Raw genomic sequence first — 10,899 nt, forward strand, 5'->3', positions numbered from 1 at the left:
ATTGTCATGCCTGCTGGACACCAGTCTGCCCTCCCGCCCCCTGTGCCAGGGGTTCCTGCCTCCTTTTAACAGGTGACCAGTTACCCTGCTCCCCCCACCTCCATACCCCTCACCAAATATGAATGCAATATGTCAGGGGTTCCGAACTGGTATGCATACCCCTGGGGGTATACAGGACATCTCTGGAGGGTATGCGGGAGAAATTGTGTAACGACAGATTTAATTTTCATTATAATAGTATTTGGCATTTAAGGGACTAAACTATCAAACGAATGCAGGTCAGGGTACACAGGCAGCTGGTAAATCTGGAAGGGAATACACAAGAAAAAGTTCGGGAATATGCAATACGTGACAAAGTAAAGACTGAAGGGGGTGGTTAAGATGGCAGTGCTAGTAAGGCAGTGCTCATGCCTGCAAGTGAAGGGCAAGAGGTTATGTATTGCTATCTCTTGTCGGGGGGTGGGTTGGTGACTTTGAGCCGAGGGAGTGAGTAGGGGTGTTTGACAAGCTTAGCTATCTTGCAGCAGCACTATTTGTATATTCATTGGATATGAAGCGGAGAAGCTGCAGTCAACAATATTCTCGGGCCACTCTTAAGACAAAAAAAATCAGAACATGTAAAGTGGATCGCTGCTTTGTTATGAGTGAGCACCTGTGCTGACTTCCAAGAGCTGAGATTCAGCATTGGAACTTCATCTCATTCATTTTCACTTTAATCAGTTTTAATTTCATCTGGTCATACTGGCTAAAGGCAAAGCAAAATCCTTCAATGTTTTTCGTCAAGACTTACCTATAACCATATGTATCGCTTAAAGAGGAATATTTTATTCCATGACCTGACTCTTGATTTATTTTTCACTGAAACTTTGTGAAATCCATTGTCATGCTTTTTAATGAAGCCTAGACCGCTTTAATATCAGGAAACACTTTTACATTAGACAGTGTTCTGAAAGAGACATGTGAAAGACGATCCAGATGCAGAAACTTTGTTTTCTCTGGCAAACAAATTCAGATAGCTCCTGCTGCTAGTGCTCAGGCATCCTTTCTCTGTTTTTGCAAGCTTCAGTACTTTGGGGTGTGTTTTTCCCCCCTCCTCCTCCTCCTCCTAAAGCTATTTTGGATGGACTTGTTTGAGATGACCATTTTGAGCAAAGACAGATTTCGCTGAACTTGAGTTGTCTTCCCAATGCTCATTTAGGCCAATCCTTTGATGCAGGCACTACTATATTTTATATTAACTTTGAGGGTAGGATCAGATTCTTCGCTCTCAATTGATATTTTGTGCCTGCTATCTAATGCCCAGGTTTCCAGTTTTCCTTGTCTTATATTTTAGTCATCATTATTACTCATATGTCTCTTTGGTCAGGTACATGGTTATTTCCTATATTGTATGCAATTGAACTTGCCAGCCCTAACGGTTTAGTGAAATTTTATATTAAAATAATCAACTGTGTTCTGCAGGCACATTTGTTCTTAACGTTGTTACGATTCAGTATCTTACTGTAAAAAAAAAAAAAAAAAAAATCACCGACAAGCCAAAGATATCTGTCATGGGGGCTGATATAATAGTCTTGTATCTGTCTTCTAAATACTCACTTATATCTAGCAAGTACATTACCACATTTCATATTCACCTGCAGCAAACGGTTGGGCTTTGCTTGTAAACTTCCTTTTCTCTCTCCATCCTTAGGAAACCAGAAACAGGTTGTTCTAGTGGAGTTGTTAGGTGCACTAAATTATGCTATGTGGAACTGTTGTGTTCCTCCAGTTGGAATTTAGTTGTCATTTGTTATGAGCCGCATCTGGATTGTATCATTCTTCTTTACACAAAGATGCACGGTGAAAGATTGTTGCCTGCTTGCAGCATGGGGTCAGAACCAGATTATTCTACAATACTAGAAAGTGTAGGGAGCATGCCATGTTGTTTTGAGCTGCTTATCTTTAATCAGGACCTTCCCATTCCCATGAGACATCAGTAAAAGCAAAGCTTTTTGAAGGATGCTCTTCCATGTGAAGAAACCTGCTACCTTCCAATCCTCCGGGTCCAGAGAAGGGGGGAAAAGGAAGGGGCCTGAATTCAAATGTTGCATTACCTCCACCTTGCCTGGCCAACTACTCTTTGGAAAAGCCCACTGGATAGAAACAGATAATCCCACGTTTGTGCTGTACGTTAGGGTGGTCAGTAGGGAAGACTCCATAGGTACTTAAAGGGAGTCTCCTGCTGCAGGGAGTGGCCAGACTCACCAGGTACCCTCATCTCAAGAACAAGGACAAGTGCAAAGTCCTGCACTTAGGACAGAACAACCCCATGCACCGGTGCAGGCTGGGGGCCGACTGGCTGGGCAGCAGCTCTGCAGAAAAGGACCTGGGTGTGGCAGTGGACGATAAGATGGATATGAGCCAGCAGTATGTCCTTGGCTAATGGCATACTGGGCTGCATCGAGGTATGTTGCCAGCAGATCGAGGGAAGTGATTATTCTGCTCAATTCAGCACTGGTGAGGCCACATCTGTAGTACTGTGTTCAGTTTTGGGCCCCCCGCTATAGAAAGGATGTGGACAAGTCAGAGAGAGTCCAGCAGAAAATGATTTGGGGACTGGGGAACATGACTTCCGAGGAGAGGCTGAGGGAGCAGGGTTTATTTAATCTACAGAAGAGAAGACTCGGAGGGGATTTAATAGCAGCCTGCAGCTACCTAAAGGGTGGTTCTAAAGAGGATGGGCCAGATCTGGCTGGCAGTAGACTCCATTTCCCAGCAGCCCCTGCCCACATGGTCAAGGCCAGTTTCCATGGAGACCCCAGCAGCCCTGGTAGGGTGTGGAGCTGCTCAGGGGCCGGGCTGGGATCTTGCAGCGGTGACAGCAGGGTCCAGAGCCAGGGCAGAGCTGTGATCTGCAGCCTGCTCGCTCCAGGCAGGGGCATGCAGGCAGCAGATTGCAGCTCTGCCCCGGCTCCTTGCAGTGGTGACAACGTGATCCGGAGCTAGGGCAGAGCCGTGATCCGCTGCCTCACACCCCTGCCTGGAGCAAGCAGGCTGCAGGCTCTGGACCCTGCTGTCACTGCCGCAAGATCCCAGCCTGGTCCCTGAGCAGCGACCCACCCTGCCACGTGCCCTGCCAGCACTGCTGGGGCTGGTCTCCATGGAAACCCCAGCCCTGCGCTTTTACAGCAGGACTGCTGCTGGGGTCTCCACGGAAACTGGCCCCGGCCACGTGGGCAGGGGCTGCTGGGAAATGGAGTCCGGCCACTGGCTGGATCCACCGTTTAGCCCGCCCCTGAGCTAGACTGTTCTCCGTGGTGGCAGATGGCAGAACAAGAAGCAACGGGCTCAAGTTGCAGCAAGGGAAGTTTAGGTTGGATGTTAGGAAATCTTTCTCAGTAGGAGGGTGGTGAAGCACTGGAACAGGTTACCCAGAGAGGTGGTGCAGGCTCCATCGTTGGAGGTTTTTAAGGCCTGGCTTGACAAAACCCTGACTCGGATGATTTAGTTGGGGTTGGTCCTGCTTTGATCAGGGGGTTGGACTAGACGACCTCTGAGGTCCCTTCCAACCCTCATTTTCTATGATGTCCATGAGGGACAGAGGAGAAAGAAACACCTGCTTCAGATTTGGGAAATGGGGCTTCTTACTAAACTCATGTTTTTGCTCCACCTCTGCAAAAAAAAAAAAAAATATTCATACTGCTGCAACAACGACTGGTAAACGGGCAGCGCGACCAGCGGGCTTGAGCTACGAAGTAGATACCTGAAGTGTCATGATACCCGATCTGGGATTTTTAGCTTAGTGTCTTTTGGATGTTAGTTTTTGGCTGCTTTCTGCCTTTCCAATAGCCAACAGGTTTGAATTTGAGAGGTCACTGTGACCCTTTCTAAGGCTCCTTATCTTGTATTGGAAACTGTCTCCTGGCCAAAATTCCCTCCTTGAATGAAACAGTGGAAAGTCTGAGATGCTCAGTGCAATGCCTGTTGCTGCAAGTGAAAGCCTGGCTGACATTTTCTTTTGTAAGGGTATCGGGATGGAGGACGTTACTGCACTGTCAGTGAAGGAGCAGCATCTGCTCCGTTTCCTTGGTCTAGCTGTTCTTTTAAGTTGACATATTGACTGTAGCAAACGCTGCAGTCTGCCAAAACGAACAGCACTTCATTCCAGCACTAGCAGGCAGTCTAGTAACAAACATGACATGCGACATCCTATTACAACATTGCATCAACAAACGAGATCCCCCGTAGCCACGAAGTATGGGAAACGAGCAGTCTTGAGGGAAAAACAAAGGATAATGTCACTGAAGTCAGCTTGTATCCCACTTTTTAAAACAAGGAGTCAGATACTCGTCAGACTTCCTCTTTCTCATCCAGCAAATTTTTTCCCAGAAGCAAAATTAGTGCATGTATTTACTCAAGCATAAAGAATGATTGTCTGTTTTTTGCAAATACCATTAGTTCTCGTTTTAATCATTTCATGTTATTTGCTTATCTTCCTCAAAAACGTACGGGAGGCAGAGTGTAGCCACTGCCGGTATATTTGCCAGTAACAAATCTCTTCCTCCTGCAGATATAGCTGTCAATGTGATTGCACCTAATCTCTTGAACACTGTCACGTGGACAGCTTTGCACCCTCCTCTGTGCCCAGAGTTGTCCTTTGTGGAAATTTCAAGCAAATTCAATATATACAAAAAACTAGAACTCTTGGTTCCAAAACGATACCTTTTATTAGACCAACTGGAAAATGGCAAGCTTGCAGAAAAGGACAGTATTCTTGCCATTTTCTGGTTGGTCTAATAAAAGGTATCGTTTTAGAACCAAGAGTTCTAGTTTTTTGTATGTCTTTTTGTCTCAGACCAACACAACTGCCTAGTACACCCCTGAAGCAAATTCAAGGCATTTTATACTTAGTAGAGGGCCTGAATGCACTATCCTTACTCTGAGCAATAGTATGAATGAATGGCTTATTGGAACTGAATTGGTGAAAGGCTGATGATTTTTTTTTTTATGTATTTATTTTTTTGCACAGGATAATGTAAGGTGGAAGCTTTTGTTCCAAGTTCAAGCTTGGGGCAGTTCTGTTGGACTATAATAGCATTGCTTCCTCTGGTACCAGCTCTGAATTGGGATCTTCTAGCATAAAAGTGAACACACACTACTTCCCCAGCACTACTTCTTCATCCTCCAGTGCTTGCACTATAGCTGATGGGAAGAGAATCCTAATGCCTCGGTGTGAAGCTTAATGAAATAAGAAATGGAAGTCTCTTAGTTGACTGGATCCTGTACGATGAGCCATAGCTTTATGAATGTGTGCTTTCCTATAGGAACTTCAGGGAAAGGTCTACTTTTGTCAGGGATAATTTTAGAGCACTTTTTATTTCGTATAGAATCACTTAAGCAGATTAGTCGGACTCCAGGTGGATAGGAAAATAATTGCAATACATGAGATAATCTGCTACTGTGAGAGAGTTCTCTTCTGCTGCTTTCTAATACTCAGTAAACTGGCACCAGAATATTTAATTTTATCCAAGGGAGGAAAGTAATGTTTTTCTGTTCCAATGTTAATTTTCCATGTTAAACTGCTCATTGAATGAAATTCTGCCTATGTAACTGAGACCTTTAAAGTCCTGAATTCGTCTTTATTTAAACCGGATCGTGTTTATTTAATAATCTACTTGCTGCAAAACAGTTAGAAACTAGGTATAATTTTTTTTTCAGTTTTAATCCAGCAATATATTTTTCACCACAGAATGCAATCAGCAAGTTATGTACAGCATAATGGCTATTTAAACTTGAATTGTAAGCCTACAATATATTAAACTGAAGGATTTGAAAAATCAGATCTTTGTAGTGTCATGTGAATCCAATTCAGATATTCATTGTGAGAGCAATAACCTATTATCCATCACAATTTTGTATGTCCTTTTTTTTTTTTCTGCAAAAGGAGATTGCCCTGCATTGCTTTTTTTTTTTTTTTTTTTTATTTCCCTGGTTAGCCTGTCTTCATAGAAGCATACCTCAGTATAGATTTTTTTTTTTAAGGGAGTTGTTTGCTCTCGGGTAACTGCAGCTGCAGTCTTTTGCATTACCGCACAGAAGTGAGGTTACAGTATGATTCTTCCAGCAGAATGATGTATTGATATCATGACCCTAACTTCTGCTCTTTTGGAAGTTTATGGCCATAAAAATCACTTTGTTCAAGAGCAGTGGCTGTAACAAATAAGCTTAACTAAACCATCACTTTCTCACTTTTACTGATTGCGCTGTTCTGCTTTATGACAGAGGTTAAGACAAAGAATGAAACTCCAGTGACATTGTTTAAACCTCTTTATCCTTGTCTAATTAAACCAAATACTTTAAAGATGATTCACATGGCTTGACACCCATGCATCTAACTGCTGTGTGTTATCTTTTCAGTAGTCTCAGAAGGAAAGATCTAGTGGGATTCAAATAATCTGTATTTTAGAGGCTAAATGGGAGATTTTGCTAGACCTTCAAGTAGAAAGTGTTAAGATTTTCTGCTTTCAAATAGTTTTGTTCCCATGATGCCTGGTTCCTGGTAGGTAACAAGAGAATCTTTCCTTGTCAAGGGAAACTCCAAGAAGGTGCTGGGGCTTTTTCATCTGAATTTCTGTCTGGGTAGGACGGTGTTAGTCTACCTTACTGAGCAGTGCTAACCAATGTCATTCGCCTCCATTTTTGGATTTCTGCAGGTTTGTTGGGCTTCAAACACATTTGCCTTTTTCAGAAAAACAAAAAAAGTAGGGGGGGGTTGTAGTGTGGCGGTGATGCTGTTTCTATGATGGTCCCAGAGACATGCAAGAATTCTTGTGGCTCATAGTTTTTATTGGCCCAACCATATGGTTGGTCTGGACATAGGCAAGCTTTCAGGTATCCCAGTACCCTTCCTCAGCTGTCTACATGAGGCCATGAGGACACCCGAGGAAAGGTACTATGATACCCCAAAGCTTACCTACGTCTACACCAACCATAAATCCAATAAAAGATATCAAGAATTTTTGCCTCAAAGATTTTTTATTTTGCAATCTTAAGTATAAAAAAAAATCTACATGTCCAATGGCTGGACCAGACAACTGTATTAAGTAGCTGTTTGCTTTCATTCATTTGTATTCGTTTGGATGCTATAACAAGTCTTATCTTTTTAAAAGTGATTGAACTAGGTAACGGCTTAAAATAAAAAAAAAACCCCTAGCTTTCTTTGCTCATGACACAACAAGCTGAGAGCAATATTCTGCAAATGCTCCTGCCATACTTTCTATAATGTTTTGGCACAAGTCAATAATATGCCATTGGGATGGAAGATTTGTCATTCACATTAAGGCAGAAGATGATATTTAAACCTTCTGTCTAAACTACAAGAAAGTATTACTTGTGTTAGATTACATGGGTTATGCATGTAATATTCTTCCAGAGGGCACAATACGACTCACAAAGACATCTGGTCCCAAGGGAGACATGGCTGACAAATATTGTAGTCTCCTCTCGTTCCTGCCCTCCAGGCTGTAGTACAATATGCTATTGGGATTTGTCACTGTTTTGTTATGTGGGCTTTAACACATCAGTGAGATAACAAGGATTACAAGATGTGGCATAACTGGAGTAATTCTGCTTCCTTGTGCAGAAAGAAGGCACTCCCTTTAGTGTTTTTCATTTTCCTTTTGACAGGCTGTAAACTCCATAACAAAAGGAAATAAAAGTAAGTTAATTTTGAGTTTTGTGGAACCTTTTAAAACAAATGGCAAAGTGTTTAACTCAATCCTTTTGAGGCAGGCTGGTCTGATGAGAGCAAATGTCAGGGAATGGGCATTTTCCAGTTCTGTCCATAAATGCCACTGGTTTTTCTATGCGACTGCAGGCAAGTGATGACAGGCCCACTTTCTCTGTCTGTAATATGGACAGGAGAATGTTTTGCAGCATGTCTGATCAGCTTAATAACTGGGTTTTCTGAGATCCTTAATGGTGTGGTATTGCACAGTAATTAGCTGTCCTGCTAATTAATATTAGCGGCTGTTAAAAAATTGTATTTGTATAGAGACTTCTTATTCTGCTGGGAAGGAGGGAACAAAGCAAACATGACTAGAAATGGAGTCTTTTAATCTTTGTATGCCTCTTTAATCTTTGTACACCAGTAAACGTCTGATTATTTACTGAAGCATTATTTCCTATGGTAGGATCTTGGGAAAGCAGGGCTGGAATGGACCTTACCAGGTCATCTAGTCCTGTCCCCAGCTCAAGAAAGGATCATCCCTGAACCCGGATCCAGCCAAGAGTCTGTATAACTCACCCCCGAAAATTTCCAAGCATGGAGAGTCCACAGTTCCTCTAGCCTGTTCCAATGCTTGATCAGCCTTATAGTGAGAGCGCTCCTCCTAATCTCCAACTTAAATTTCCTCTGCTGAAGCTTGAGGCTGTTGTTCCTGGTCCTGTCCCCTGCAGAGAAAATCCATTTCCATCCATACTGTTAATTGCCCTTCAGGTATTTGAAGACACATCAAATCCCTTCTAGGTCTCCTCTTCTCCAGACTAAATAGCACTCGTTTTTTCAGCCTTTCCTCATCAGTCTTACCTCCCAGGCCTCTGAAGATTTCTGTTCTCTGCACTGGACTCTTTGCAAACTGTCTGTATCTTTCCTGAAGTGTGTGGCCCAAAACTGAACAAAGGACTCCAGGTGAGATCTCAGCAGTGTTGACCAAAGAAGGAGAATCGCATCCTATCAATATAATCCAGTATGCTGTTGCCTTTTTTTCCCCAGCAAAATTGCACAGTTGGCTCATTTTCAGCTTATGATCTGCTATAACCCCCAGGTCCTTCTCTGCAGTACTATAGCCTAGCCAGTCATTCGCCAATCTCTATTTGTGCAAGCAATTATTCTGTCCCCCAAGTGCAGGACTGCACTTGTCATAGAATCATAGAAGTAGGGTCAGAAGGGACCTTGTAGATATTCTAGTCCGACCCCCTGCCCTGGGCAGGAGAGAAAACTGGGCTCAAATGACCCCAGCCAGGTAAACGTTGAGCCTCCTCTTAAAGACCCCCCAGAGTAGGAGCCAGCACCACTTCCCTTGGAAGTTGGTTCCAGATCCTAGCCACCCTGACTGTGAAGTAGTGCCTTCTAATGTCTAGTCTAAACCTACTCTCTAGCAACTTATGGCCGTTACTCCGGGAGGCGCTCGGAGGAACAAGGTCTCTCCCAAACCCCGCTGGTCCCCCCTAGTAAGTTTGTAGACAGCCACCAGGTCCCCCCTCAGCCTTCTCTTGTGAAGGCTGAACAGGTTCAGGTCCCGTAGCCTCTTCTTGTAGGGTCTGCCCTGCTGTCCCTGGATCATGCGAGTGTCCCTCCTCTGGACCCTCTTGATGCTGTCCACATCCCTTCTGAAGTGCAGTGCCCAGAACTGGACACAGTACTTCGGCTGTGCCCTGACCAGTGTCGCATAGATGGGGAGGATCACTTCCTTGGCCCTGCTTGTGATGCATCTGGGGATGCACGACAAGGTACAGTTAGCCCTGCCGACTGTGACCTCGCATTGTCAGCCCATGTTCATCTTGGAGTCAATAATGACTCCAAGTTCTCTTTCTGCCACCATGCTTTCGAGAAGGGAGTTCCCCAGCCTGTAGGTATGCTGCTGGTTCCTACTGCCCAAGTGCAGCACCCTGCACTTGTCAGTATTGAATCCCATCCTAGTTTCATTTGCCCACCCCTGTAACCTGTCCAGGTCCTGCTGTAATCAGTCCTTCCCTTCTAGTGTGCCCACCTCACCCCAAATCTTGGTGTCGCCTGCGAATTTAAACAGGCTGCTCTTCACCCGTCATCCAAGTCGCTAATAAAGAAATTAAACCGTGCGGGCCCAAGGACCGAGCCCTGGGGACTCCACTGCCCACTTCTCCCCAGGTCGAATATGACCCGTCCACCACCACCCTCTGAGTATGACCCCTCAGCCAATTTGCAAATTCGGTGGGAGATAGTGTCGAAGGCCTTCCTGAAGTCCAGAAAGACTACATCCACCGTGACACCTGACTCCAATGATTTTGTGACCTGATCATAGAAGGCAATCAGGTTGGCCTGACAGGACCTGCCCCTAATGAAACCGTGCTGGTTGCCCTTGAGGATCATCCCCGATGCTGGCCCATCACAGATGTGCTCCTTGATGATCTTCTCAAAGAGTTTCCCCAGGATTGAAATAAGACTAACGGGCCTATAGTTGCCCGAGTCCTTCCTCTTCCCTTTTTTAAAGATGGGGACCACATTGGCCCTTTTCCAGTCATCCGGCACCTGGCCAGAGCACCACAAGTGCTCATAAAGCTCTACCAGGGGCCCTATGATAACCCCTGCCAATTCCCTCAACACCCTGGGGTGGAGAGCGTCTGGACCTGCTGATCTGAACACGTCCAGCCCTCCAGAAGTTCTCTAATCTGGTCCTCCCTGACCCTAGGCTTGGTGGAGTTTCTCCCGAGTCCGTCCTGAATCTCGGTAGAGGAGCCCCAGTCCCTGCACAAGAAAATGGAGGTGAAGAAATTGTTAAAGAGGTCTGCTTTCTTCTCTGGTGCAACCACCAGATTGCCCAGCGTATCCTGCAGGGCCCCACATTACCCGAAGCCTTCTTCATACTCCCTATGTATTTAAAAAAGGACTTTTTGTTATCCCTGATGCTAGCCCTAGTTCCATATTTGCCTTAGCTTTCCTAACAGCCCCCCTGCGGACCCGAGCGGTGGAGGTATACTCCTCTTTGGTGATAGCCCCTCTCTTCTACTGGGTGTACTCCTCCTTTTGGGCAATCAGGCATTCACAAATGCCCTTGGTGTCCTTATTGAATCTCATCTGGTTGGTTATGGATCTTTTTTTCCAGTCTGTCTGGGTCCTTTTTGATCCTAGCCCTGCTTCCAGACCGTCTGCAACTCTGCTCA

This window comes from Alligator sinensis, unplaced genomic scaffold (assembly GCF_000455745.1).
Source record: "Alligator sinensis unplaced genomic scaffold, ASM45574v1 scaffold210_2, whole genome shotgun sequence".
Taxonomy (NCBI): domain Eukaryota; kingdom Metazoa; phylum Chordata; order Crocodylia; family Alligatoridae; genus Alligator; species Alligator sinensis.